This window comes from Gorilla gorilla, chromosome 2 (assembly GCF_029281585.2).
Source record: "Gorilla gorilla gorilla isolate KB3781 chromosome 2, NHGRI_mGorGor1-v2.1_pri, whole genome shotgun sequence".
In the NCBI taxonomy this organism is placed as follows: Eukaryota; Metazoa; Chordata; class Mammalia; order Primates; family Hominidae; genus Gorilla; species Gorilla gorilla.
Window position 1 is genome coordinate 156,802,258 of NC_086017.1, and position 23,596 is coordinate 156,825,853.

The window sequence follows — 23,596 nt, forward strand, 5'->3', positions numbered from 1 at the left end:
TCCTTTTTGTTTGTTTGTTTCTCATCTTGGAGGAACTGTGCAATGTATAATTGTTTAGTGTAATGTTTGACAGGTTTTTTTTTTTTTTAGGTACTCTTTATAAGACTGAAGAACTTCTATACTATTCTTGGTTTTCTCAAATTTTATTATATATAAATCTTGAATTTTGCCAAATGCTTTTCTATTTAGTAAAATTAATTATATATAATATTCTCCTTAATTTATGTGGATACATGCAGTACAAATTTTATTGAACAACTAATACACTTTTTCACTCTATCTCAACTAGTTAAATACCTTTTACTCTTCCTATTTCTCAAAATACACATTTAAAAATAAAAACATTTCCAATAAACTACCCCACTCTTCTAAAATAAAGGGTATACATCTTTCATGTGACAAGATGACAAGACCTATGTTTATTCATACATCTTTACACTTTATACTGAGTCAAGCTTCAATAAGTTTAATTGCTGCAATTACTATAGCATGAAATCTGTAACATAAAGTAATCTGCTTAGTGATACAAAAAATTAAGTGGGGATACATGATGTTTAGAAATATTAACTTTTGATACTGTCACATTATTAATAAATCCATTATAGGCCTATTTATAATTTTAGACCTGTGACCTTACTGTGTTAAATATAGTATCCATATTAGAAAAACAACACTTAGCATTTGGCATTTCTCAAAAATGACTGACTCAATTAACATAAGATTTAATTATGTGACAGGATACAATTTCGGTGGCTTAATCACAGATAAGTCATCTAGACCATTTTTCTACCCCTAGAAGAATAAACCTAAATATGCTTAATCAGTGTGTAAAATCCTCCAGCCAATTGTCATAAACTTTCAAAATTGTTAGCCATGGAAAAGAGAGCATGATGTCTCTTCTTGTTAATTTTCAATAAAGTGTTTAGGCATTATTTTCAGTTATATGTTCAGAAAATTAACATAAGCTCTTTTGAACATGATTAATTTTCTAATGCTTAGCAAAACTAACCATCAGTTCTACTAGTATATATGGTTACATTACAGTCTACATTTTCACTAGTCAGAGCAAAAGGAATCCAGCTGGTATTCGCTGTCAAAGTTGACAACTAATGAGTGTCTGAGCTTTACCACGAGTGTAATTCATACTGGGGTGGGCCACCCAGACTCCTTTCAGGATTTTGGGTCTTTTTCTCTGTGCTGTCTTTGGTCATTGCTCTCTGGAAGGGAGCTGCCCTGCTCATACAATGCTGTCTCCTCAGAGGCAGCCCACATTACATGGCAGGTCAGTGTGGTGATACAGAGGCTGACCCCACTTGCCTTGATCAGGGACAACTCTGAAGGGCATCCAGCCCTAGGCTTTGAGCAATCTCCTGAGGCTTCTGCTGCAATGTCATCCCATTTCCACTTTTCCCTCTGCCCAGTCGTGCTTCCCTCTCTCTTCAGTGATATTGCTCCTGGCAGCTCTTCCCAATAAACCATCCACAGCAAATCTCCAACTCAGGATCTATTTGTAATGAGAACCAACCTATAATTACAAGTCACAATGTCTTATTTTTCAGGAGCCGTCTACATTGAGAAAGCTTTTTATTTTATTTATTTATTTATTTATTTATTTATTTATTTATTTATTTTTATTTTGAGATGGAGTTTCACTCTTGTTGCCCAGGCTGGAGTGCAATGAAACGATCTCGGCTCACCACAACCTCTGCCACCTGGGTTCAAGCGATTCTTCTGCCTCAGCCTCTCAAGTAGCTGGGATTACAGGTATGCGCCACCATGCCAGGCTAATTTTGTATTTTTAGTAGAGATGGGGTTTCTCCATGTTGGTCAGGCTGGTCTTGAACTCCCAACCTCAAGTGATCCACCCGCCTTGGCCTCCCAAAGTGCTGGGATTACAGGCATGAACCACCGTGCCCGGCCTAGAAAGTTTTTTTAAAAAAATTATAGAATATTCTCTCCTATCCTCTGTTCATCAGTTAGATCCCTAAATCCTCCTCATAATTTTTGTATCATTTCATAATAATCTCCTTTTAGAAGACTGTTTGCTCTTCCCCACTCCTGTTTAAGAATTGCTATTTCTTTTGTGCTGTCATACAACTCTGTTCATGGCTGTTTTCCAGCATGTATCATACTATAAACTAGTTAATTTTATTAACTAGAATGGAAAAAATTGCTTTTGTCAGCATTTCAGACAGGTTTAGTCAGGCAGAAATGCCTGGGCACTAGAAAATGGGGACTCCAGTGGGTCCCATAAGAAAGTGCAGTAGAGCAACGAACAAAGATATACCATCCAGAGTGCTCCATGCAGCAGGTGGGTAACTAGGAGGGAGTGTGTGGGCTGTGAAAGGCAAGAGAGTATCAGGGTTGATGGTACTGATATGGCTGAGACTTTTCAGGGAACTCTGTGATTCCGTGTTACATACTTCCAGTCAAGACTAAGATTGCTAAAGTCAAACACTGCTGAGTGGGATTGCATCTCTTATGCAAAATAGTAAACAAGGCCAAGTTTAATTCAGTTACGATGTGGGCAGAGCTAATGAAGTTACAGGATCTCAGAATGAGAAGCACAAGGCGGTATATAAAGTATAGAAACACAGCAATGGCACCATTGACTTCCATATGAAGGCTCTTAGGGGTCTGAGCTCTTAGATTCTTCTCTAGAGGTATTTTAGCTTATGGCTGAACTATCTGGGCCTTCATCATTCTCATCATTCTCCCATTGGTAGGACTAGAGTAGTATTATCGGGTTTCAGGGCGGCATTTTAAAGAAAATGTTTATATATAACTACATACTGACATATCTCCATAAGCAGAGCTCGAGTGTTAAAGTATTGCCCCCACACCCACCCCAATTTCAATTCTTTATAGAACAAACAGTTGCCACAGTCTGAATGTTTGTGTCCCTCCAAAATTCATGTTAAAATCCTAAACTCCGAGGTGACATTATTAAGAGGTGGAGCCTTACAGAAGGTGATAAAGTTATGAAAGTAGAACCCTGATGAATGGAATTCATGTTCCCATAAAAGATATCTCTGAGAGTTCCCTTGCCCCTTCCACCATGTGAAGACACAGCGAGAGGGCACGATCTATGAGAAAGCATGCCCTCACCAGACACCAACTCTGCCATTGCCTTGATCTTGGATTTCTGAGACTCCAAAACTGTGAGAAATAAATTTCTGTCATTTATGAACTACACAGTTTATGGTATTTTGTTATAGTATTTTGTTATAGCATGCTGAACAGGCTAAGACACCAATGTTTAACTGATCTTTCCACTTTCTCCCAAGGCTATTATATCAGAAGCAGAATGTTGCTTCAGTTCATTTTCTACTTTTATAAGGAGCAAAATCTTTGACTTTAACTCTTCTAGTTATAACTGCTACTTTCCAAACATGAGTGAAATTCCTATTGGAAGTAAAGATAGTTTGTAACAGTAAAAAAGAACTCAAGTCATTTTAGAATAAAAAAAGCAAGAAAAACAAAAAAGTCAGAATAATTGTCAATCTGGAAAGCAGACTATGAAATGACAAATGTGGGGCAAACAAATACAGTGCTGGGAATGTGTAGTGTAACATAGATAACTGACAAAATGATATGCCTGAAATTATTACTCTCCTCTGTTGCACAAATATCTTGTAACTGGGCATTTTGTTAAAGACAATAAGAATTGTGAAGAGAAATAAAACAAAAATACTGTATTTCGAGAACAAGGTAATAAAAATAACGGAGACTGACTTAGCAGTACCCGTATGATTCCCTGAGAAGGATAGTTTAAATGTTCTCTGCAAACCCCATCCTTTATTGTAGGTATTTTGATAGAGCCCTCAGTACTGAAAATACAATTCATGGCCTCTTAGCCAGACACTAGCTGCTTATCACAACTTAACAGAAAGTGAGATGAAGCTTGTCAAGAAGAAAATATGGGGCATTTTAGTGGAAAATCCACCAAGACTGGGCTGCATACAATTATTTGATAAATTTAAAAGAGACCAGATTGCCAGAATTATTTCCCAGCAAAGGCATTGCTGAATGACACAGAATTGATGTGTTACAGAAATAGCTGATAAGGGACTAGACTGCAGCCCACACTAATCAAATTCCAGACTCTAATAGCCCAAGGGAATTCAAATTCTTCAAGCCAGGGGCACAAACTACAGCCAATTCCATCACAGTCATTGTAACAATATGCTTACATGGGTAAGCATGTCTACCTACAGTTATCACAAATATAAATGACAAAGTTTAACCTTTTCTCCTTCAAAAGCCTCTTTTAAACTCCTATAGGGGGTTTTAAAGCTAGGTCAAAAGCAACTGTACATTAGAACTTCTTCAGAATACTAGGGAAGTAGTATTTTGCACTTGATATTTGCAAACTTAAACAATTCAACTTATCCTCCTAGTTATATCTAGTTATAATAAATGGAGAAACAACTTGGGTAGCTTTCATGGGGCAGACTTAGGGCACATTCCCGAAAAGCGGACCGTGATATGAGCATCTCTTTGGCTGCGATTAAGGAAGAGTTCCCAGGGAAAACTGGTAAGGGGATGGAGGAAGCAGGACAGAGAAGTGAAACCAAGCAAGGTACAGGCAAAGTCCTGCAAAAGGCAACTTCAGCCTGATCCTGTGGGAAAATTGCAGTTTAATGTCTCCTGAGTTGCTCTGAGCCGGGGAGCTGGACTTTGGTACTCTAGCATCAGTTTGATCATTGACTAAAGGCTTCCGCCGTAGGATATAACTTAGAGACACTTACAGCTCTCTGGTACCTTAGGAAGAGCAGGCTCCAGTAGCTCCAGGGCACTCCTGTGGTAAAGAGCTGCACATTCTGGCTGTTGGAAGAGAAAGCAAACCAAGGAGGGAATAGCAGAGGAAAGGAGAGGACAGAAACAATAAAAGGTATCCAAAGAAATCTGAGCCAAAGATCAACACTCTTCACTAAAAGGGCCATCCTTGAGAATGGTTGCAGAGCATAATCGTACTACTTTGTTATCAATTACTAGTAATATATTGACTCAAGCCATAACAGGAGCACAAAGGGAAAAGCTAAAGCGTTTCTTTTCATCAATATCTAGTTGAGGCACAGTCCATGCAGCAGAAGCTACATTACAGAGGAGGCATCTGAGAAGGGCTTTGAAGGACAAATGTGCTTTTTCAAAAGAACATATGGCATACAGCATTCTAGGAATAAAAGTAGCACGAGCAAAATGGTGGAGCTAAAAATATACAGGGTAATCTGAAATACAGTGAATAAAGCATTCTGGATTATCTATCAAAGGTAGGGAGTGATATGCTTCAAGAGGGAGTGATATGCTTCAAGAAGTAATTAAGAATAAACTAGAAAACTTTCTTTATCAAAAGTCCTTGTCATTAATTTGTCAGCAATAAGCAGTTATTAGAGTTTTGAGAACCTAAATGGTATGAATAAACCCATACATTAGGAAGAACAATCTAGCAATGCTATGTTGGTTGGCTTAAAATGTCTCCAGTCAAAACCTTAAGATCTTGAACTTGGGTCACATGAAAGAAAATGGAAAAAGAAAACATTGCAGAAATAGAATCTACATTATTTGACAGCTTGCCAGGTAAAGAACTAAATGTGAGTATGGCTTTTTGAATCTAGGTAACTGAAAAAAAATTGGTATATTTAATAGCAAATGAAAAATTTGTAAAGAAAGCTGGTTTAGGAAGGATGATAATTCAGTCATTTTATTTATTTGTTTTTACATTATTTGAAAACATATGAAGGAGATAAAACGCTAGGAATAAAATAAATTATAAAAGTAAATCTAAGATTACATAAATAAGAGGAAAAAGCTTTCATCAAAACATAGAAACAAAGAACAAAAACAATTTTTAAATATGGGATGTTAAATCCAGCTGATGCCTATTATAATCATTAGTAAATGTCTGTTTGTTCAGATAATTTTAGTCACTAAGCATTGTATGGATAGTACATGCCTAAAAGAAAATAAGCTAGCACTAAGATTATCACCAAGGACAAACTGTGTAGATGCTAAACAGGATAGACTAGAAGGTAAAACCTAACTAGAAGGTAAAGCTTCATGATTCGGTTACAAAAGCTTCATGATTTGGTTACATGGAGATAAATGTGCATGCCCGGTCTGGGTGTAGAAGTAGGCTACATTATTGGACAGCACAGAGAATAGAATGAGTCCAGAAAGACTAAGTTGTATAAACCTCGTTAAAATAAAAAGAGGGGAGACACAAGCCTTAACTTTTGTGTAAATATAAATCCAAAAATATATAGCACCCTTATTGCTTATCCCACCATGGTCTGTCAATGTGATCAATAAATCCTATATTCCAATAACCACATAGCAATACCTAGGTCCCTCACATGTTCTACTAACTAGTTGACATCTCTAACTAAAAGAAACCACATCTGGGAAAATGTAGCAATTCACTCTCCTGGTGTCTCCTGTGAGTGCATAAAGGTTGCCCTGCCCCGCTATCATGTCAGAGAGAGGTGACCACCCAGAGGGATAAATAGAACAGAGGGACAATATATAGTAAATATACGGTCTCAAAAATCCAATAGTCATCAATACTGCTTAAGTGAAAAATTAGTTGGAGTGTAGGAAAGGAAAAGAGAAAGAAAGAGGAAAAAATAGAGATATAGATGACATATAGATATAGCTAGATATAAATATAAACATATTAACTATGTATAGATAGAAGCCCCTGATGAGAATGATAATAAAAACCCAAAAATTTCTAGCAGCCTGAGCAAATGGATTACATAATCCTCTATCTATAAGAAGCACAGAAATATAGAAGAAAGGTTTTGAGAGGAAGCTATATAAAGAAGTCATTTATATAACGTATTTAAGTAATATAATTACATAAGTATGAAAAAATGAGAGGATCATCATTCAATAATCACTGTTTTTCAATCATTCTTTAAATGTTTATAATTATATGCTATAAACGCAGTACAGTGTTGTCAACAGGGGGCACTTCAGTGAACACGAAGGCATATACTTTGTTCTCATCATTTTGATTTTGGATCCGTGAAGGGAAGGCAGAGATTCAGCATTATTAAAGAGTGGCAATTTTTATGAGAGACATTTCTTTGATTTTCTGACCTTCAAATGAATTACAAAGGTATTTTCTTTTGTATTAAACATATAATGAGCTATTACTGAATTCTCTAGCTGTTTATGCTAGATTTTCTCTTAATTCTTTTTGGGTTTCAGGTATAAAATCATGCCATCTGAAAATGTTAAGAATTTTGTAAATCCTTCTTTGCTTTTTAGCCACATATTTATTTTACTTTTCAATTTCAGTCCTATCACTGACAGGAAAAATTAAATAAAATTGGCAATAGAGATCTTTCTTGTCTTATTCTTGTAAATAAAAGGAAAATTTCAAATTTCATTAGTACCCAAGATACTGGTTAATGATGTTACCTACGTCCACATATCTTTATACTTCATTAGGAATTTTTATCAGAATGAAGTTTAATTTCACCAAATACCTTGTTTGCTAAATATGAAAATAATATTATTGTTTCTAGTACTGATTAATATGTTTAATAATGTTAATCGACATTCTAATATTGAATTAAGCCTGCCATTTTGGGATGAATAATATTTGTCATGGTAGTTTTCCTTTTGAAAAAAAATAACAAAATAATGGTATAACAATATAAGGGACATAGACTTATCATCCATAACTAACAAATGCTAACACATTTATATTGCCTAAAATTTAAATGTGTGTATGAATATACACATATATGTAACATATGAAGTTCCCAATTTCATCATCTCATTCCAACTTCCTTTATTTCTTCCTTCTACAGAATACACCTTTATAACTCTCCTAATATATTTAGCCCATGCCTCTGTTCTTTTATAACATTTTATCACACAACACACACGCACACAAGTGAACACACACACACGTAACACCTGTGGTATTGTTTTGTATGTTTTAATATATGTAAGAGTAACCATTCTCCATGTCTTTTGATGTGACTTGGATATTTTGGTATATTGCCTATATTTCTCCATTAGCATGTGCTTCTTTGAGACTATTTTAGTTCACTTTTTTGATTTCATGAATAAATGTTTGATAGTAATTTTCATCAGTTTGGAGGTTATAGTATTTTTCATATGGCTTTTTTCTATAACTTGCTTGTTTTCCTTGTTTCCCTGTTTGCTGCTTGTATGTGTAATGGTGGCCTATGCTACCTCCTGTATATCCCACAGACACTTCCCTCCATTTTTCACAATTTGTGAGCCATGCGGTCCAAGACTGTCATAATAAATCCAGAGTCTGGTCCCAACACCCTTGCACATAGCCTGCCTCTGGGTATGGTTCTCTTCTATTCTGGTCCACAGTGGTTTTTTTCCTTTCTTAACTCAAGTTAAGTATTGAGTTGTATGTTTTTATTCTATAATGTCTATGTGTTTTGAGCAAGGCGAAGGTTTCAGCGAATGCCCAAGATTCCACTTTGAAATGGAAGTCTTCAACAGAGAAGACTGATTATATTGTTCCTGGCTAACAGGGGGTCTCCTTGGTTTTCAGGGAAATAACTTAGTCGCCATTTTATTTTATTCTGTAACAATGCCTTAGTTGACCGCCACCAAACCACAGTCTGATATATTTACAGCCTGCTTTTGGCAAAGCTGATATGATTGAAAGTTTCTTTTTTTAGCCCCACGACCTCTGTTTCTGTGGTAAGTTACCAAATGGGGCTAAAGTAATGTTCTAGGAGCTCTTCTGGGCAGTCAGCACCCCTTCCAGTGCTACAGTAGTTAAGATTGTCCCAAATTTCTAGCTTCATTGAAGCTGTAGTTTTGTTTTATTCTTGTTGGTTTTGCTTTGCTTTGTTTTGTTTTTCCAGTGAGTGTATTCAGCTGGTTTCGGGGTAAGAGACCAGAAAAAATATATGTTTTCTATGCCATTTTAAACCAGAATTATTCAGGCTATCCTTAAAACTTAGTTAATATTAATATATATTTACAACACAGATTCAAGAACAGTTTGTCCTGGATTATACAATTCATTATTTTAAAGTTCCTGTCTCCTTCTCCAAATAATTTCATTTAGAGTACTGTTTTTTTTTGTTCAAATGTTTGGATGTTTCTTAGTTTGGAAAGTTTGCCTCTTGCTAAAATAAGCATTTTGAAATAATGGCTTGTGTTCTAATTATAAAAAGAATGCCTAATTGTTTTAGAAATTTTTGGAAAAGCCAAAAGAAACAGATGGAAGAAACCAAGATAATTATTTTCTCCAAAATTTCTCAAGATATTCTCTGAGGCAAAAACTTATGAGACAAACATGTTCAATGCTTTTCTCCATCCGGTTAGAATGCTTCTTTTTTCTACAAGTAACATAGCTCACAATAATTTATCTCTTATGGAATCTAGATAATTATAACATTTACTATAAGCCTCCTTTGAGTTTTTTTTTTTGTTAAAAAATATCTTAAAGACAAGGTCTCACTATGTTGCCCAGGCTGGCCTCCAACTCCAGGCTCAAGCTGTCCTTCCACCTCAGCCTCTCAAATAGCAGGGAATAATACAGGCTTGCACCACCATGCCCAGTGGGATTTGCTTACTTAAGTTTCTTTGAAAGTTTAGAACATCATTACTAGAAACGTTAGGAATAAAAGAACGCATTGATAATAATCCCACTTAAACTTTAATGTCCAAAAAGCTAAATTAATTCAGAGAAAGGAATTGTGAGTTGCATACTATACTATCACAGCAAAAAAAAAAAAAAAAAAAAAAAAAATCATTAAATTACCCACAACTTAGTAATGTGATACTCACTGACTCTCTGGGTAAGGGATTTGGACAGAACATAGAAGAGAAGACTGTCTTTGCATCATAATGTCTCAGGCCTCATCTGAAAGACCCAAAGGGTGGGGACTGGAATCATCTGAAGGCTCATTCATTCACTTATCTGGAAATTTATATTGACCCTTGGCTGGAGATCTCCATTCCTTTCTATGTGAGGCTCTTCATGTCTCTCTCTGTGGACTAGAATGAGCTTCTTCCATGGTATAAGGAATGGGTTCCAGGGAAATCTATTAGAAAGACAGAAATAGGCCAAAGTCACATCCTCTTTTATGTTATAGCCTCTGTAGTAAGGCAGCATTACTTACACTACGTTCTGTTTGTAGAAGCAGTCATGCAACCCTGTCCTGCCCAGGTTCAAGGGTAGAAAAAATAGATTCTACCTCTTGAAGGGGAGTGGCTTTCTGGAAAAACAAGTGGGACCTGAAATATTACTGTGGTCATTTTAGGAAAAAACAATCCTTCAGTGATGGAACACAGAGAGTAAAAGGTCATAGGGAATGGCCCTTCCCTTCTGGACCAGTTGCTCTATTGAACAGAGAGAAAAGCTCCTCTCCCTCAGAGCTATTATTGGGTGCTTCCATGGGATTGCCTAGGACTTGGGTGTAAGGGGACAAAGGAAATAAAAAGAAGATTTCTACAATCTCTCAGAGCTTGTAGAGTCTCCTTCCTCAAGCCAGAATTGGAGTGGCTTCTGCTGGAGTGCTCTGTACCACAGTTCATTTCTGAGATTTGGGCAGAAGGATACTACGAGGGAAATGGTAAACTCACCCTCGGCCCCATGGTACTTCAAATTCTGGTGTTCTTCCTCCACCCACAAGCTGCTACCTACCATTCAGCAGTTTCAAATAGCTGCTCCATGTATTCTAATATTTATAATTTTACAAAGTGGGAGAACTGAAACTGTTCTGAAGAGAATTTATAAATAAAAAATATATAATACCTATCATAAAAACGATTATAAATATATACATGTAATAAAACATTATACTTATATTTTAAAAGTGAATTGAATCTATCTATATACACATAATCACATGAATAGACTCCAAAAATTATCCAAGTAAAGTAAGTTGTAAAAGAACACATGTATTGTACAATACTTTTTGTGTAATTATTAAAAATCATATCAAATATTAGAGAATATACAGAGGATGAAATTTGAAAGACTAACCAGTAAATAGTTAATGCTGACTATTGTTAGTGGGGAGGATAATAAAGAATATTTACATTCTGTATTATAAATTTTACCAATTTTGTAACATAAATTTTCTCACATGTTAATATCTAAAAACAGGTATGTCTTTTAATCTCCATAGACCATGTAGCAGTTTGGATTTAACATGGAGTTGTACTTCCATCCAGTCTTGCATAATGATTGTCAGTGGCTTGGATAGAGAAAAGTAGCATAGTCTTTTAAGAAATGGTGTATTAGCAGTGCTCTTAATGGAATACAGGAAAATTCTGTGGGAAAAACTACCTTACACCTTACTGAACATATTATAAGACCTCAATAAAGAGAACATTTTAAAAGAAAAGAATTAAATATCTAAATAAATGGAGGAATATATCATTTTCATGGATTCAAATAAATGGTGCTGGGCCTATTAGATATCCTTATGAATAACTTGATCCCACTCACATAGCAAATCAATTCTAGGCAGAATATAGACCTAAGTAAAAGTGGAAAATAACATTTTAAAAAATTCTAAGATTTATATTGATGAATTTGGTATAGAAAAAGATATTCCAATTGAAACAAACAAAAAAATCATAAAAATATTGATAAACATTAAACAATTAAAAATGTTTATTAATCCAAAAACATAATTAAGAGTACACAGAGGCAAGTCACAGTAGGGGACAAAACATTTACAATCCCTGTAATTAATAGAGGACTAAGATCCAGAATACATAAAACAACTTCTACAAATAAAACTAAAAGACACACAGAATTGAATAGAAAAATGGGCAAAATACTTGAGAAGACTCTTCACAAAAAAGATTCAAAAAGCCAGTAAAAATTCTGAAAATATGCTTAAAATGCTCATCCCATTAGTAATAAAATAAATGCGAATTTAAATATAATACTAGTTTAATTGGGAACACTATTACACATGCACCACAATGCCTAAAGTGAAAAAGACTAATAAAACTTTTAGCAAAATGCAAAGAAAATAATCAAAACTTTGAAAAACTACTTATGTCAGTAAAAATATTTTAATCACTTTAGAAATTAGCATGACAGAGGCCTGGCGCGGTGGCTCGCGCCTGTAATCCCAGCACTTTGGGAGGCTGAGGCGGGCCGATCATGAGGTCAGGAGATCGAGACCATCCTGGCTAACATGGTGAAACCCCGTCTCTACTAAAAATACAAAAAAATTTGCCAGGCATGGCAGTGTGCGCCTGTAGTTCCAGCTACTCCGGAGGCTGAGGCAGGAGAATGGCGTGAACCTGGAGGCGGAGCTGGCAGTGAGCCAAGATCATGCCACTGCACTCCAGCCTGGGAGACAGAGCAAGACTCCATCTCAAAAACAAAAACAAAAAAAGAAATTAGCATGACAGTGTCACTTGAAATGGAATATACTTATGGACAATGACAATGCTTTTTCACTCCTAGGTATGTATCCCATAAACATGTATACCTGTGCCCCAAGAAACATGTAATTAACTATTCAAAAAAGCATTACTTATAATATTCTCAAACAGAAAATAACCAAAATGTTCATCCACTACAGAACAGATAAATAAAATATACTATATTCTATCAATGGAATACTGTATTGTGATGAAAATGAATTAAACTACAGCTCATACATAAAATATATTAATTTCAAAAATATAATTTTAAGCCAAAGAAGCTATACACATACCCATGCTATATGCACATGCATATGCAGCCATGCTATATTATTCAATTTCTATAAAATTCATAACAGACAAAACTACAAAACAGTCTTATAAGTCAGAAAAGTGGCTACTTTGGGGATGGAAGGAGGAAGAATAGATTTAGATATGTCAGAGATGGCATAAGAGGAACTTTTTGATTTTTCTAAGCAATATTTCATTTTTATATGTGTCATGCCTCAGGTGTTTACTTTGTAATATGTTACTGTACTCTACTTAATTTTTATATTTCCTATAAGTAAGCATTTTAAAAGTAAACTCTGCATATGAAAATTTAGCTAAAAAATAATTAACACACTTCTATTTTTCCTTTTATATATGTGTGACAAGTAAAATAATAGCACTCAAAGATGTCCACACCCTAGTCCAAAAAACCTGTGCATATGTTACCCTGAATGTTAAAAGGGATTTTTCAGATGTGATTAGGTTAAGGATTCTGAGATGGGAGGATTATCCTGGATTAGCAGTGTGGGCCCATGGCCCAGTGTGATCACAAAAGTCTTTCCCTATAAGAGGGAGGCTGGAGGATCAGAGTCAGAGGAGTTGATGTGATGATCCAAGCACATCAAAGACTGGGGAGGGAAGTGATGGGGAGAAGGGAGAGGGACAGGGAGAAAGAGAGGGAGAGAGGCAGAGAAGGAGGGGGAGATAAATTTGAAGATACTCTGCTGAGAGCTTTAAGATAAAGGAATAGTCTGTGAGTCAAGGGATACAGCAGCCTCTAGAAGCTGAAAAAGCCAAGGAAATGAATTCACCCCTAAAGCTTCCAGAAAAACACAGCCTTGCTGACTCCCAGAACTGTAAGATAAATCCTTATAGCTTTAAACAATTAAGTTTGTGGTAATTCATTATGGCAACAGTAAGAAATTAATACAATATGCAAAATGATGGCATGTGACTTGAAAAAAATCTATGTCTACATGAATTGTAAATATATCTTTCTAAATGCATACCATTAACATTTTTAAATAAGAAAGTGTTACATAATTGTTTAATTACAAAACATTTTTTCTTGGTGATAAGTAAAAAATAGTTGTATTATCTCAAATTTGATGAAATATGGAATATAATTTCATATGTTGGAGTTTACATTATAAACACATAATAATCAAATATATATATATACACACACATATGAATTAAGAAGTGTTTAAGCATATTTACTTTCTTTCATCAGAATCCATTCTTTAGTTCAAAGAGATTAATATCCATAGGACTAATTGAAAGACACGTTTATGAAAGTGATGGCAAGTGAGTTCCTTTGGATTAATGGGCCTCACTGGCATTGACTACAGTAATCATTAACCATTGTGAAAGAAGTAGAACTTTGCTACTACTCACAGCCTACAGCTGTGCATGTGACTGTCAACACAGGCTTCTCTGAGGAAAGGTTATCTTTCTGATGCACTGTCTGAGGTCTTCAAAGAAATGTTCAATGTGTCACATAGGGTCCACTCCAAACTAGGCTATCCCAAATTTACTCTCCAAAATTTGGTTTAAAATCATCCAGTCATTTTCCAACGAGGTGATAACAAATAAAGAAACAATCAGACAAAAAAACTTTTACTATACAGATTAGTTTCCTATTGACTTTAACTGATAAAACATTTGGACAAGTTTCGTAATGCTGCCATTGTTCTCTGAATCCACCTTAGAGCATATGTCAGGATGAGGAGTGAGTCTACACTGTTGTAACTTGAGACAGTCTGAGAGAGTTGCTATAAAAATGGCAGAAGCGCTCACGCCTGTAATCCCAACACTTTGGGAGGCCGAGGCGGGAGGATCACGAGGTGAGGAGATTGAGACCATACTGGCTAACAGGTGAAACCCCGTCTCTACTAAAAATACGAAAAATTAGCCGGGCATGGTGGTGGGCGCCTGTAGTCCCAGCTACTCGGGAGGCTGAGGCAGGAGAATGGCGTGAACCCGGGAGGTGGAGCTTGCAGTGAGCCGAGATCTCGCCACTGCACTCCAGCCGGGGCGACAGAACAAGACTCCGTCTTAAAAAAAAAAAAAAAAAAAAAAGGCAGAAGCACTAGGTGGAAACACATCTACATTACTCATTTCAGATCAGAATACCTGGGTGCCATTCTAAGCTCCATTGCTATTTCACACGTGACTGGAATAAATGTAGCACAGCGTGTGATTCTAAGGTGCTTCAAATCAGGAAGAGAGTTGACAAATATTGCCTTTAATCAAACATTTACTTTTTAAATTTTATTTTAAGTTCAAGGGCACAAGCGCAGGTTTGTTACCTACGTAAACTTGTGTCATGCGGTTTTGTTGTACAGACTATTGCATCACCCACGTATTCAGCCTAGTACCCATTAGTTATTTTTTTCTGGTCCTTCCATCCTCCCACCCTCCACCCTCTGAAAGGCACCAGCGTGTGTTGTTCCCCTCTATGTTTCCATGTGTTCTCACCATTTAGCTCTCACTTATATGTGAGAACACATGACATTTGGTTTTCTGTTCCTGTGTTAGTTTTCTAAGGATAATGGCCTCCAGCTCCATCCATGTTGCTGCAAAGGACATGATCTCATTCTTTTTTATGGCTGCATAGTATTCCATGGTGTATATATACCAGATTTTCTTTATCCAGTCTATCATTGATGGGCATTTAGGTTGATTCCATGTCTTTGCTATTGTGAATAGTTCTGCAATGACAAAGAAGTTTCCATTTAAAAACATAACAGTTTAGCAAATGTCTAAAACACCTCCTATAATACAAAGTACAACTAAATGTGTCTCTCTTTCTTTCGAAAGATGAAAATCAGGTCAACCTGTTACTTTACTGTGTTTAAAATATGTGCGCTCAACACCTGAAAAGTTAATCCACACTTTACTCTTAAAAAGCTAATCTTGTCCTCTTTTATTTACCTTCTAATAACATTTACCACTTATTTAAAGATTGTGGGTAAACAGGAAATCGTTTATTATTTTAATATTTCAGAATACTGAAAAGTCAATATTTAGGATTTATTTTCCACAGTTATAAACACAAATGATGTTTATTTAACATTTCCTTTAAAAAGGTTTTCAAAAATTTAACTATAATTACACCTTCATGCTAATAATAGTGTGAATCCTTATTAATTAAGTTACTTAACTGAACCATGGAACGTATAACACTTAGAATCATCACATTTTGAAAACATAGAAAATTGTCATTTTGAGGGTTCATTGATTTATCTAACTTTACTATATTATAAATTATTTATTTATAATATACTCATTGCCAGCAAAACTTTTTAATAGAGGTTTATAAAGGAAATTATTCAGCTGTGAAATTGGAAGCAAAACTGTTGCAGCTCGACTGAATTTTATTTTTTACTATTTCACCAACAGTAATCTGCACTGCTTTTATAGTGCTTCCAACTAAAAAGGATTATCTAGTCAGAATATATCAGTACATAATAAATGTGCTTCATTTCTTCCAAGTTCTTATAGCTGACAGCCAAAATGAATGTTTGCCTCAGTGCTGGCACCAGGGGTACTTCTGCAGAAACTATTTCATAGTCCATTGAACCCTAAAGGACATTGTTTTTAAAGGCATTTTATCAGAAACAGAGAAGCAAGTTATCGGAGAGGCTATTACAGGTACTACTGAAACTTGAGTATGTACCTCTAGCTTAGTTGATATTTTGAAGACACTACTATCTTAAAGTTTTCAGCTATAATTGTGCATTTCTCAAAACCTTTATAATTTTACCCATCTGATAAAATATCTATATGTATGTATTTGGAAGGTTGGGCAAGAAAGCATAAAAGTTGTAGTGCCTTAAATTAGAAATAATGACAGATAGGAGACATTTACCCATCATTTAAAACTTTCATCAGATATTCTGTTTCCATGAATCCTTACCTGATTTTCCCATCACTAGAAAGAGTTATACACTTGGTGACCTTGCTTTTCTCCTCTGTGCTGCTACTGTAATATGTTTAAGACATTTATTGATGACCTCTCACCAAGCATTGTGTTTATTTCTTTATATATGCCTTCTCTACAATATTGAATTACTTGAGGGCAGAGTCCAAGGGTTTCATACTTACATCGTTATGCCAAACACCATGACTCACAACACTGATTTAAAAATTTTGAATATGAAGCATTTCTCAAAATAAATGATACAAGCTACATCACACATATTATAGAAGGTCACACAACCTTTATGTTTTATGCTTGGGATTTGGCATAATTTCCTGAAGTATTTTTGTTTAAGCTTTGTTCAAATGCCTTATTGAACATTTTCACATGCAAAAGATATATATCTACATATCTATATCTATATTATCTTCTTATTTTATTACAGCTAATTTAGGTCAATGTAACCAAGTTCAATTGATGGATAGATGCCATCTTTTCATCTTGTTGGCGAGCAATAAGTTCATAGAGTTGGCTTTTATTTTACCTGAAGCTTTCTACTAATGCATTTATTTAGTTGATAATTTATAAACTCATTGAATTTTCTTATTAGAAAACACCATGAAAACTACTTAGTCTAACTCCCATTTACTAGCATTTAGTCTATAGCAACTTCATAAGAAACATCTGTCATTTGTATATGCCTAAAGATTTTAAATGGATTACATTAAAGAATGGCTTACATTTTTGTATGTTTGTATGTTATTTATTTGACTGTATACATATATACTCACATATACGTATAGACACACACACTATATATATATCTTCTTGGTATAAATAATTTGAAAACCATGACTTGTAATTTTTTAAATGAAAATAGAGTGGCATGGCCAAGATAAAAAGGAAGCCATGCAATCGCTGTATAAAAACATGACTTTCTACTTTTTGAGGTGAAATTGTAAAAGTACATAAAAATATCTTAACCAAAGTAAGCTTTACAGACATTTAAATCTCATGCAAGTCTTCATTTACAGGATGCAGAGAGATGCTGTGATCTTAAGGATATTAATATGGCACATGTAAGAATAGTTTACAAGATTTTGTTATGGTATCCACCAATGAAAGCATATGTACCACTAAGAGACAATTCAATTAAAACAGTCCCCATTGAGTTGGGAATAAATAGAGATGTAAATAGGAAGCAAATAGAACTCAAAAATGGAAGTATTTTTCTAGAGAGTAAGCACCATAAGATCCAGCTATATACATTTGATACACTGCTTTATGATTCAAGGATTAAAATCTAGTCAGAATTCCTAAGCGCAGATTTTGAAATTTCTTTGGGTTATAGAAACCGTTGAGAACTTTGATGAAATAAGTGAACAATCTCCAAAAAAAGAGACGTATATGTACACGACCATGAAACTTTGCATAGTATTTTAGGGGATTCATATCTACCTTAAGCCTTATTTATAGATAATAGGTTAAGACTTCATGATCTAGATAAACTTATGTATTCTGCGGCCAGGCGCGATGGCTCACACCTGTAATCCCAGCACTTTGGGAGGCCGAGCTGGGCAGATCACCTGAGGTCAGGAGTTCAAGGCCAGCCTGGCCAACATGGTGAAACCCTGTCTCTACTAAAAATACAAAAAAATTAGCTGAGCATAGTGGTGGGCACCTGTAATCCCAGCTACTTGGGAGGCTGAGGCAGGAGAATCATTTGAACCCAGGAGGCAGAGGTTGCAGTGAGCCGAGATCATGCCATTGCACTCCATCCTGGCCGACAAGAGTGAAACTCCATCTCAGAACAAAAACAAACAAACAAACAATAAAAAATTATGTCTTCTGACATTGAGTTGGGCTTTAAAAGACAATGAACAATAAATAATTGAGGCATAAAATTATTAGTAAAGGGTGAAATGTATTTTGCATTGTTGATTAAAGGCAAATTCCTTTTTTTGAAGGTAGGTTTGTAGGATTGAAATTCCTTTGTAAAATCAGGTGCTGAGCAAGAATTTTCAATGTAATTAATGCCCAGCTCTAGTAAATATAATTAATTCTAGTAGCTACAACAAACCTACCTCCAAAACTCAAAACTCAGTGCCTATGACAAGTAAAGGTTGATTCTGACTTTTTTAAGTCAATTTTTTTTACCAAAACATGCACACAAATGTTTGCAAAAGCATTATTTATAATCACCAAATTTAGAAGCAACCAAGATGTCCTTCACTAGGTCAATGGGTAAATAAACTATGGCACATTCATGCAATGGGATATTATTCAGTACTAAAAAGAAATGAGCTATAAAGCGATTTAAAAAAATGGACAAAACTTAAATGTGTATTATTTATATTACTAAGTGAAAGAAGCTTATCTGAAAACACTACATATTATCTAATTTCAACTATATGGCATTCTGGAAAAGGAAGAAGCATAGAGACAATAAAAAGATCAAAGTTGCCAGGAATTAGGGGATGAATAAACAGAGCACAGGAGATTTTTAGGGCAGGGTACTATTCTTTATGACACTGTAATCATGGATACAAGTTATCAGATGCTGGTCAAAATCCACAGAACCTCCAACAGCAACAGTGACCCCTAATGTAAACTATGGGCTTTTTGTAAAAATGATGTGTCAGTGTAGGTTCATCAACCATAACAAATGGATGACTCTGATGAAAGATGTTCATAGTGGGCAAGGCTGTGCCTGTGTGCATGTGTGGGGCCGGAGTTAACGAGAACTCTGGATTTTCTGCTGAATTTTGCTGTGAACCTAAGTGTTTTAGAAATAAAGTCTATGTAAAAGGAAACAAATAAACAGACAACAATGAGGATTAGATATCCCTTCTCCATCTTGAAGCTAATCATGTGATCCCCAGGGTTGATGTGGAAAAAAGAGGAATGTACAGGACATTACAGCTTAGCAGCTCAGGCTCAATGTTAACTGTGATGGCTAATATTATGTATCAATCTCCCTGGGTTACAGTGCACAATTGCTTAGTCAAACACCAGTCTAGATCCTGTTGTGAACGTATTTTGTTATTCATTAATTTTCATTTGTAATTGATACATAAAGTTGTACAAATTTGTGTGGTACAGTGTGATGTTTCAATGCAGGTATATATTGCATAATTATCAAATCTGGGTAATTACTGTATCTGTCGCTTTATACATTTATCATTTTCTTGTAGTGATAATGTTCAAAATCTTCTCTTCTAGCTATCTGGAAATATACACTACATTGTTATTTGCTATAGTCAACCTACTGTGTAATAAAACACTATAATTTATTCTTCCTGTCTAACTGTAACTTTGTACCCATTGACTTATTACTCCTTACTAGTCTGTTTCAGTTTTCTATGTCTACATAGTTCAATCTTGTTAAGTTGTATGTGTCCAGACATTTATCCATTTCTTCTAGATGTTTCAATTTGTTGGCATATAGTTGTTCATAATAGTTTTTCTAATGATTTTATGTTTTCTATTATATAAGTTGTAATGTCTCCATTTTCATCTCTGGTTTTATTTATTTAAGTCTTCTCTCCTTGTTTTTTATTATAGATAACAGTTTGTTGATTTTTTTTAACTTTTCAAAAAACTCTGATATTTTGTATATGGTTTTTTAATCCCTATTTTGTATATTTCTGCTCTGATTTTTGTCATGTCTTTCCTTCTGCTAATTTTGGGTTTTGTTTTTTTCCTTAGTTTTCTAGTTCCCCTGAGGTGTAATGTTAAGTTCTTTGAGATCCTTCTACTTTTTTATGTAGGAAGTTATTGCTGTAAACATTCTTCTTTGAGCTCATTTGCTATATCCCATAGGTTTTGTTATGTTATGTTTCCATTTTCTTTTCACACAATGAATTCTTAAATCTTACTTTCTTTCATTGACCCATTTTTTTGTCCAGAAGCATGTTATTTAATTTACATAAACTTATACAGTTTATAATATTTCTTTTGTTATTGATTTCTAGTTTTATTCCATTGTGGTCAGAAAAGATACTTGATGTGATTCCAGTTTTTTAAACTTTGTTAAGACTTGTTTTGTGAGCTAACATATGGTCTATCCTGGGGAAGCTTCCATGTACTACTGAGGAAAAAAAAAACCGTATTCTACAGCTGTTGGATGGAATGTTATATAAATATCTGTTAAGTACATTTGGTCTAGAGTTTAAAATTCAGTGTTTTTTTTGTTGTTTTTCTGTCTAGATGGTCTGTCCATTGCTGAAAGTGGGGTGTTGAAATCCTCTATCATATTATAGTCAATCTTTCCCTTTAGGCCTATTAATATTGGTTTACATATTTAGGTACTCTTCTGTTGTGTGCATATATATTTACAATTGTTATATTTTCTTGCTGTATTGATCCCTTTATCATTATATAATGGTCTTCTTTGTATTCTGTCATTGTTCTTAAATTAAAGTTTATTTACCTGATAGAAGCATGGCTAAGAGGCTCTCTCGGTTTCCATTTTCATGGAGTATCTGTTTCTATCCCTTCATTTTTTTCTCTCATGTCTTCATAGGTGAATTGAAGTTCTTGTAAACTACATACAGTTGGGTCTTGTTTTTCTAATCCATTCAATCTATGACTTTTAATTGAATAGTTTAATTCATTTCCATTCAAGGTTATTAGTGACCTATAGGTAGGCTTTATTACTGCCACCTGTTTTACTTGTTTTCTGATTGTCTTGTATATTTTTTCTTCTTTTTTTCCTCTTTCACTATCTTCCTTTCTGGTTAAGTGATTTTGTCTCTAGTATGTTTTGATTCTGTGCTGTTAACTTTTAAGGTACCTATTATAGCTTTTTGCTCTGTGATTATCATGAGGCTTACAAATAAAATATTGTAGCCATAACAGTTTATTTTAAGCTAACAACAACTTAACTTTGATCTCAAATAAAAGTGACAAAAATAAACTCTACAATTTAACACCATTCCCCACCCATCATTTTGATTTTGGCATGTTTCAATTTATATATTTTCATATTGCTCATTTCTTAAAAAATTGTCATAGTTATTACTGTCTTTAATAGTTTTGCCCTTTAATCTTCATTCTTAAAATATAAGTGGTTTACACACCACAATTACATCATTAGATTATTCTAAATGTGTCTGTATTGTTACTTTTTCAAGTGAGTTTTTTAGCTTCAGATATTTTCTCGTTATATTTTAGCATCCCTTTCTTTCAAATTTAAGAACTCTCTTTAACATTTGTTGTAAGAAATCTGGTGTTGATGAATTCCTTCAGCTTTTGTTTGTCTGGGAAAGTCTCTCTTTTGTGTTAGAAGGCTAGTTTTCTGGGTATGTTATTCTTGGCTGTAAGTTGCTCTTGTCGTTGTTTTCCCTTCAGTCCCTGGAATATATTATTCTGCTCTCTCCAGTGTTTCTGTTAAGAAATATTCTGAAAGCCGTATTGGAGCTTCATTGAATGTGATGTGTGTCTTTTCTATTGCTGCTCTTACTATTTTTTTGTCTTTGATTTTGAATAGTTTGATTATGATATATCTTGTGGATTTCCTCCTTGGGCTGAATTTGATTGGTGACTACTGAGCTTTCTGTACCTGGATGCTGTTTCTTTCTCCAGGATTGATACATTTTCAGCCATCATATTTTTAATTACAATTTCTAAGTCTTTTGACTGCTAATCTACTTGAAGAACTCCTATTATGTGGATGTCAGTTCACTGGATGTTCTCCCATAAATCTCGTAAGACTTGTTTAGGCTTTCCGATTCCTTTTCCATTTTTGCTTATCTGATGGAGTAATTTTATGTGTTCTGCCTTAGAGGTCATTGTCTTTTCTCTGTTTGATCAACTCTGCTTTTGAAGTTTTCTAATGAGTTTTTCAGTTTGATTATGCATTTTTTTTATTTCTGAGATTTATGTTTTTTAAACTGGTTTCTCTTTCTTTGTGAAATTTCATATTTTGTTCCTGGATTGTCTTCCAAATTTTATTTAGTTTTCTATCTGCATTTGTGTGATTCATTGAATTTCCTTAAGAGAATTATTTATTCTGAATTTTTATTCAAGCATTTCATAGATATTCAGTTCTCCTTGGTCCAGTACTGGATCTTTGTTGGTTTCTTTTAGTGGTGTCATATTTCCCTGACATTTTACAATCTTCCTGTCTTTACATGTATGCCTGCACATTTGCAGAAATGGCCATTTATTCCAGCTTTTGAAGATATTTGTTGGTGGTGCTAAACCTTTACTACTTAATATCAGAGGTTAATTGCTGGCTTGCCATTGCTTCTCAGTCTGGGGAAGACTTAGAGTCAATGCTGCACTGGAACTAAATTACTGTCCTGCTGTTATTTCCAGGTCTGGGAAAGATTTCAGCAAGCACAGGATCTTAATTGCCAACCTTTCAGTTGTCTGCAGGTCAGAGGAAAGCGCCATGTGAGCACTTAGACTTTGTGGAAAATTGGGGCAGGGATTTGGGCCTTCCTGTAAATCATACCTACCTGCAGTGTTATGGTGCTAGCCAATCTCCTCAGTGTGACATCTCTACTAAGACCCATGCACTTATCACTTCAATCAGCACCCCCACTTTTGTCCTCAACTTAGAGTACTAAGTGGTTCAGCCCTCCTGGCACTCTCAGTGGTTTTCATGAGATGAGATAAGAGTCTGCTTTGCCTGAATATTTTCACACTGGTGAAATGATCAAACATCCACCTGCAATTCCTCTCTTCCACCTTCAATACTGTGGGTGGAGGGAAGTTCTCTATGAGTGGCATTATGCCAGCTATGGGGAGGATATGATGCAGTTGTAAATGACCATTCCTCTTTCCAGTTGTGGCTTCTCTCAGTTCTCTGGGCATAAGGAGTTTGTCTGCTTCTCATCCAAGTTCTGGTGAATTCAGGGTGGCATTCTTGCCTTTTAATAATTTCTAGTTGTACTTTTTTTGGCTGAGTGATGCTGGAAAACTTTTTATTCTGCCATCTTGCCAATGTTGCTTCTCTCTATATCTGGATTCCACAACAAGGCTTTG